General features: G+C 38.0%; 1 pseudogene; it reads right to left on the minus strand.

Annotated features, from left to right (window-relative positions):
* Positions 1–2,662: 2,662 nt before the first annotated feature.
* Positions 2,663–4,207, minus strand: LOC101019798 (annotated as a pseudogene).
* Between the last annotated feature and the right edge of the window lie 3,752 nt (positions 4,208–7,959).

Genomic DNA, 7,959 nt, shown 5'->3' on the forward strand with positions numbered 1-7,959 from the left:
CAGTCCTCTGTATCTTTTTTCAGCTACATTTAGTCTAATTTTTATGACTATCTTTTTCATATGTAGAAATTCTTTTTTTCACTGTCATTTCCTTATGACTTAGGTTTCTTCTATATCTTTAATAATTAAAAACTTTATATATTCTTTGAGAATGCTCTTTTTATTCAATTTTCTTGCATTAGAGATTGGTCTGTTAACCCAATATTTGGAGAGCTATTCATCCTGTTTTTTTTTGTGTGTGTGTGTGTGTGTGTGTGTGACTGCTGATGCTGTCTCATTTTGTATCATTTTCACATATATGGTTTGTAATTTATTTGTTATGATCTCATCTTCAGTAATTATTTTTTCTTACCTGTGGGAGTCTATACTGCAACCTGAAGTACAGAAGAGCAGTTTTACATCTGCTTTTGCTAGGTACTCTAGCATGTTTGTGGTCTTTTAATTTTTTGTTTAGGAATTTATACAACATGCACACGGTATAAATTTAAACTCTAAACCCATGTGTGCCATATGCCTGGTGTTTCTATCTTTCATGGAAGCCTATCACTCAGAGTCCTAAGAAAATATAGGCCTCCTCTGGTGCTTCTTTAGGGCACAGGGCAGAATTATTCTAGTTGCTGTTTTACTCAGAGGGTATCTTTCTTAATACTCTGGATGTAGGCAGTGGTCATACTCTGACATCTTCATGTCATGTGGTACTTGCATCTAGTTTGGTTGTAAAACTCCAACCAATGGTCTGTAGGATCTGTTCAGCCCAGTATCTCCTCTGGTCTTCTCGATATTGGATCATGAATGGGCTGCTCTGGCTTTAAGTCCCCTCTTCATTTCTGAACTAGAAATTTCTCATCTGCATTTGAATTCCCTTTTTATTTTTATTTTTTGAAGGGAGTGAGTGGTTACTCATCTTAGCTCAGTCTACAGGTTGTTAGAAATAGAAATCTCTAGATCTTATTAATTTTTAGAACCCAGAGCCTTTTAATAATCTCTACAGATAGTCTTTCACTTATGCATTAGAAATTAAGATATACTTACTCACATATGTACATTTATGCACACCTTATGAGAATTATATATGTATATTTGTGTGTGTGTGTGTGTGTGTGTTTGTATTTAATTATGTTGATCTTTCCCCTTTCTGAAAAGCCACTGGTTGAGGCTTTCAGTCATTGGGTTTGTACAGACATGGAAAAGCACACAAATAGGGCAGCTCCTGCACTGTGCAGGCCAGCTGTTCCTGCACCAGCCAGCTGGAGCCCAGAAACATATAGAAGTCATAGGGACAATCCATTACTTTGAGTAGTATAAATGTCAGGACCCTTAGGAGCCTTTGATATATAAAAAATGTCTACCATATGATATTTAGCAAACTAAATGGCTAGGATGCAGACAGACACTCAAGACAGGCTCTGATGTGTGCTGGCTGCTATAACACTCTAATAGAGCAAGGACACATATGCTTAGTTTGTTTTTAATGTCCCCTTCTTGTATCCTTCTTTCTTTAATAATAATTCCTTCTAGTACACCCTATGGTCACATTATTCTTTATGCTAACATGTAAATGATAGATCACTTTGATTTATCTATTACTTTGTATTCAAGGTGAGGTCTTAACAAAGAAAGGAAAGTATTATTATTTCATGTCTAAGTATACCAGACACTATGGAAACTGCTAGGCTTTCCATTTAGTTAGAGGTCATTTGTTGAGTCCCACAGTATGCCACTGGATTCAGCTTGCTAGTATTTTGTTGACGATGTTTCATCTATGTTCATCAGGGATATTGACCTGTGGTTTTTTTCTGTGTTTTTATCTGGTTTTAGTATCAGAATCATGCTGGCCTGGTACAATGAATTTAGAAGAATTCCCAGTTTTTCAAGTTTTTGAAATTTGTGTCCTTTAAAATTTTGATGGACTTCATCAGTGAAGTTATCAGGTCTTGGGCTTTTATTTGTTTGGAAGCTTTTTATTAGCTTTTAATTTAATATGATTCAATCTTATTGTTTGTTATTGGTCTGTTTGGGTTTTCTATTTCTTCCTAGTTCAATTTTGGTAGGTTGTATATGTCGAGGAATTTATCCATTTCCTCTAGCTTTTCCAGTTTGCTGGCATATAGTTATTTGTAATAATCTCTAATAATTCTTTATGTTTCTGTGGTATCAGCTGTAATGTATCCTTTTTCACTTTTGATTTTATTTATTTTGGTCTTGTATCTTTTTTCTTCATCAGTGTAGCTAGTGGTTTGCAAATTGATTTATCTTTTCAAAAAAATCCCTTCATTTTGTTGATTGTATGTTTTTTGTTTCTATATTGTTTATTTCTGACTTGATCTTTATACTTTCTTTCCTTCTGTTAATTTTGGGTTCAGTCTGTTTTGCATTTCTGCTTCCTTGAGATACATAGTTAGATTTTTTATTTGAAATATATATTTTTCATGTAGGTGTTCATTGCTATAAACTTTCCTCTTAGAATAACTGCTTTTGCTGTATCCCATATGTTTTAGTATATTGTGTTTCTATTTTCACTTCTTTCAATACATTTTTGGATTTTCTTTTTAATTTATTTATATACCTTTTTGTTTTCTCACTGCCTCTTTGATCAGATCTTTATTCAAAAGAAGTTGTTGAAAATCATTTGACCTTTATGGAATAATCAAATTTAAAGAGTTTATGCAGCAGGCTTCTTTTCCTCTGTAGAAGGTTTCTTTTCTCCTGGCTTCTTTTCAGGGGCTGGTTTCTTGGTAGCTGCTGCCCTTTATCCCCACCAGTGGCTGCTTCTGCTTCTTAACACCAACAGCAGCTTTCTTTCTTTTCTTACCTACCACAGGCTTCTTTCCTGCAACCTGCTTCTCATCTGATTTGGCTTCTAGTGCTGTACCTGCTGCTACTGCCTTATCCACCCAGAGCTTGTGATTCCTGGCCTGGTGAAGAATGGCTTTCTGACTCATGGTCTTTGTGTATGAGTGTAGCTTCAATGTGGTTCTCAGGTTTTTCAGTTAAGTTCTTCTTTAGGACTCTGATGAATCTTGTTGTGTGGTGCTCAAAGGGCTCTTTGGATCTCTGGGCTTTTCAAGATTCTGCTAACATCTGTATTGATCATCTTGTGCATGGGAAGATCGTAGTTACTCTTGGGGAAAGCAGCTTAATGCCAAGTGCCATATAATTCATCTAACTTCTGGAAAACACTTTTGGTCCAAATGCAGAAATGTCCCACATGCCCACCAGGAGCAAGCTTCAAAATGTTCAGTTTGCTTACATTAAGCAGAGTAATTCCAGGGATGCTTCTGAAGGCCTTGATGATACCATTATCCTCATTATAGATGATGCAGGGGTCCCTGCTCTGGATTCGGTGATGGTTTCTCATTTTGCTGTTGCCAGCTCTCATTTGCTGAGAGGCATAGACCTTTTTGATATCATTCCAGGCTTTAAGTTTCTTAAGAAGCAAAACAGCCTCCTTGATCTTCTTGTAGCCTTCAACTTTATCTTCGACTACCAAAGGAAGTTCATGAACTTCCTCAATATGATGACCTTTAGACATGACCATACTGGTAAGGCTGAGGCAGCCAGGGCAGAACAGATGGCATATAGTTTTTGGGTTGTGTTCACTCTATGATGCTAGTGGCATCAGGTTTTGGTTGGTGCAAACATTCTGCCTCCACAACACATGTTTCCAGAAGCACCCTGGCCAGAATGGTGAGTCCCACCACCTTGAACTCTGGGAATTTGAGCCACAGCTCTGCCAGTACCCCAAGACTCAGCACTGGTCTGATTACCTGCTAATTCACTGACAGCATAGAGCTGTCTGTTGTTTTTGTGCAAGTCGGTGTGAACAAAGTTCACAATATCTTGTCAAATAGGAGCCTTGAATACAACAGGCAAAGTAACATTTTTGCCAGATGACTCCCACTTTTTGGAGTACACCGATATCAGTGAGTGAGCACACGTCATGGCAGAGAGAGGAGACAGTCATGTTCCTCTCAGCCCAGCAGCTGCCACAGGAAAAGGACTACCTGTTGTTTAATTTCCAAGTATTTGTACAGTTTCCAAAATTACTCTTGTTATTGATTTCTAGTTTTTTACAAATGTTGTCAGAAAACATACTTGATATGATTTTGATTAAAAATTTTTTTGACACTTGCTTTGTGGCCTAACACATGGATTTTCATGAAGAATGTACCATGTGTTGATGAGAGGAATGTGTATTCTACAGGTATTGGATAAAATGTTTTGTAAATGCTATTTGGTCCATGTGGTCTATAGTGCAATTTAAATCTCATATTTCTTTGCTGACTTTCTGTCTGGATGATTTGTCCAATGCCAAGAGTGCAATGTCAAACTCTCCAAGTATTTTTGTACTGAAGTTTATTTCTCCATTTAGAACTAATAATATTTGCTTTACATATCTGGGTGCTTCAGTGTTGGATGGATACAAACTTATAATTGTTATATCCTCTTGCTGAATAGATCCTTTTATCACTATGTAATAACATCTTTGTCTCTTTTTACAGTTTTTTACTTAAAGTCTATTTTATCTGATATAAGAATAGCTACCCCTGCTCATTTTTGATTTTTGTTTGGGTGGAATATCTTTTTCCATTCCTCCACTTTCAGTCTGTGTATATCTTTTTAGGCGAAGTGAGTTTCTTATAGGCAGCATATATTCGGGTCTTGCTTTTTTATCTATTTGGCCAGTTTATATCTTTTAATTGGGGAATTTAATCAGTTTTCATTGAAGGTTATTGATACATGAGAACTTACTCCTGTCATTTTCTTAGTTGTTTCAGGATATCTTGCATATCCTTTGTTTCTTCCTCTTTTATTGTTTATTTTTATAGTTTGGTGGTATTTTTGTAGTGACAAAAGTCGACTCCTTTTGCTTTTTTTCAAATTTCTGTATCTTTCTGCTACCGAGTTTTATACTTTTGCATGTTTTATAATGGTAGTCATCATCCTTTTACTTCTAGATGTAGGCCTCCCTTAAGCATTTCTTGTGGGGCCAGTCTAGTGGTGATGAATTTCCTGTTTTTTTTTTGTCTAGGAAAGACAAACTTTGCTGGGTATAGTATTCTTTGCTGTTGTTTCTCTTTTAGCACTTTGAAAATATCATCTCATTCTCTCCTGGTCTTTAAGATTTCTGCTGAAAAATCTGATGTTAGTCTAATGAGGATTCCCTCCTATGGAACTTGACATCTTTTCCTTGTGATAAATTTTACAATTCCCTTGTTATCTTTGACTTTTGACAGTTTGACTGTAATGTTTCTTGGACAGGATCTTTTTTGGGTTGAATCTATTTGGGACCTTTAAGCTTCCTGAATCTGGATGCCCATACCTTTCCCAAAACTTGAAAAGTCGTCACTTATTAATTCATTAAATAGATTTTCTATGCCTTTTTTCATTTCTTCTTTTTCCAGAATTCTTATAATGCAAATATTTGTTCACTTAATCGTGTTCGGTTAGTCTCATAGACTTCCTTCATTATTTTTTATCCTTTATTTTTTGTCTGACTGGCTTATTTCAGAAGACCTGTCTTCACATCCGAAATCTTTCTTCTGCTTGACTTTGTTGTTGCACTCAACTGTATTTTTTATTTTATTCATTGAATTCTTCAACTCCAAAATTTTTGTTTGGGTCTTTTCATATCTAGTTCTTTGCTGAATTTGTCATTAAAATCATGAATTGTTTTCCTGATTTCATTGAATTTTTTATCTTTATTCTCTTGTATCTTGCTTAGTTTTCCTAAGATTACTATTTTGAATTTCTTTTCATGCATTTCATAGATTTTCTTTGCTTTGAAGTCTGTTACTGGAGAATTATTGTGTTCCTTTGGAGGTGTCATGTTCCCATGTTTTATGGGTCCCTACATTGAAATCTGGGTGTCTGCTGAAACAGTTACCTCTTCCAATTTTATCTAGTAGATTTCATAAGGAAAGACTTTTTTTTTTTTTTTTTTTTTTTTTTATTTTTTAAAGGAAAATTTTTTTTTTTTTTTTTTTTTTTTCTGTAAATGCATCCTGTAGTATCAGTTGGGTAAAGTATTTTGGCTTTGGTTATGGGTGAGCACAGTACTGTAATCATGTAATCTTTTTTTTACTGTAATCAATGCCAGCAGTATCTGTGAGTGCCTCAGTGGCCAAGACTGGGTGTTTGTGGAGGCAGTGGTATGCCTTTACTGCAGATGGGAGCCACTGGAAAGGCTATTTCTCACGCCTTGAGGGGAGTGAGTGTTGCTAGGTGTAGCAGCTCCTTAAGTCAAGGGTGTGGCATCCCTGGTGGTGGCAGGAGCTGGGCAGCCTGGTCCCTGGTTTCTGGGGCACATGCAGTACGCAGTGGCTCTGGTGGTGAAGGGGACAAGGTTGCTTACAGTGGTGGGCACTAGGCAGGTAGGTTTCAGGCCCTGGGGAGTGTATGCATTGGCTCCCCTGGTCTTGGGGACAGCCTCCCCACTGTGCTGGACTGGCTGTCCCATGAGGTTTAGGGCACTGTGTGAGTTTAGGTGCTAGTGTCACATCTGTACTGCCGGGTCAAGCTGGGGTCATGGCATTGCATCTTTTTGTACGGATATGGTAGGATGACAGCAGGTCCCATGATGTGGAGGTGCAGGAGATTTGAGCACCAAGGCAGGATGCACTCAAGCAATGGCTCTGTTTTCAAAATGGCACCATGGCACAGCAGCACTGGTCCCAAAGCGATCCAGTGTGAGTTCCTTCACTGAAGTAATATAGCTGTGTTGCTTCCATGCAGTTCCCTAAACTGGCTCAAGGCCTAAGAGAATTGTGAAGTTCTCCTGTAGTTAGAATTGCAGGTATTCATGTTAGTAATGGGGACTTCTGGGACTGCCTGCTTACCTTTCCCCTATAATAGGAAGTGTCTCTTAGTTCCAAGCCAATCCCACCTTGTCACTTTACTTCCTTCTTCATGCTGCTATCTCAAATTTCCATGTTTCAGAGGGTTTTCATCTTTTCCTTGCAGAATTCCAGTGCTCTCCCATAGACACTCTACTCGAAGTACAGTTATTTATTTGTTGTTTTGGTTCTTCTTTGTAGAGGAGATATGCATTGGGCACCTCTTGATGACATTACAACACTGGTTCATACATTCATACATACCTTCCTACATACATTATTGAATGGATGTATGAATTGCCAAGCAACATTGAAGGTGGAAACTGGAGATTTGCAGATGCATCAGTGTCCCAGAGGTGTGGTTTTACTCCAGCAGTATTTAAGATGGGAGGTGGAGATCGATCTAAATCTTGGACAAATATGTTGCAAAGTGGATGCTGCCAAAGAGCAGGCTGCAAGAGGTGTGGATATCTACATGCACTCATTGATCTTAGGCAGGTATGGGGATGAATGGAACTGGGAGAGCATAGAGATGACTAAAAGCCAGTGCAGTCCAGATGCATAAACAATACATTCCAGACACCACCCACTGATGCCAGTGGGGCTTTGGTGCACTTCTTCCCCATCGTGATCAACTGAAGACCTGAGAAGAGTTGCTCTGTGGGTGACTACCGCTGAGCAGGGAAGGGAGGAATGAGGTGAAACAGGAAAGTGGATTTAGCACATTCTAAGTAATTAGGGTAGCTTGAAATGAATAATTGTCTCTGGTTTTATGTAGGAATGGTTTTACTTATGCTCCGTTAGCTAGTCATATACCAGATTAGTGATCTTATAAGAGGAGTCAGTGAGTTAAACCATCCACTGAGGAGCAAGAAGAAAATATTATCCTTCTACCATATTTTTGTTCTAAATGTAAGACTTGCATTAAACTTTATTGTGTTTAATATGTGAGTTGATATTGACATAAGTCCTGTGGCAGAAGGTCTGAGGCACAGGCCATTTGTGGTGACCCCAAAGGATGTGGAGGGCTTGGCTGTGGCACCCTCACTTATGTTATTTGCTCTTGGCATACTGTGGCCTATGGCAGCCTGCCTAGGCTGGGTTCCATGGGTTTACAGATTAT

Source organism: Papio anubis, chromosome 1, assembly GCF_008728515.1.
Source record: "Papio anubis isolate 15944 chromosome 1, Panubis1.0, whole genome shotgun sequence".
Classification (NCBI taxonomy): domain Eukaryota; kingdom Metazoa; phylum Chordata; class Mammalia; order Primates; family Cercopithecidae; genus Papio; species Papio anubis.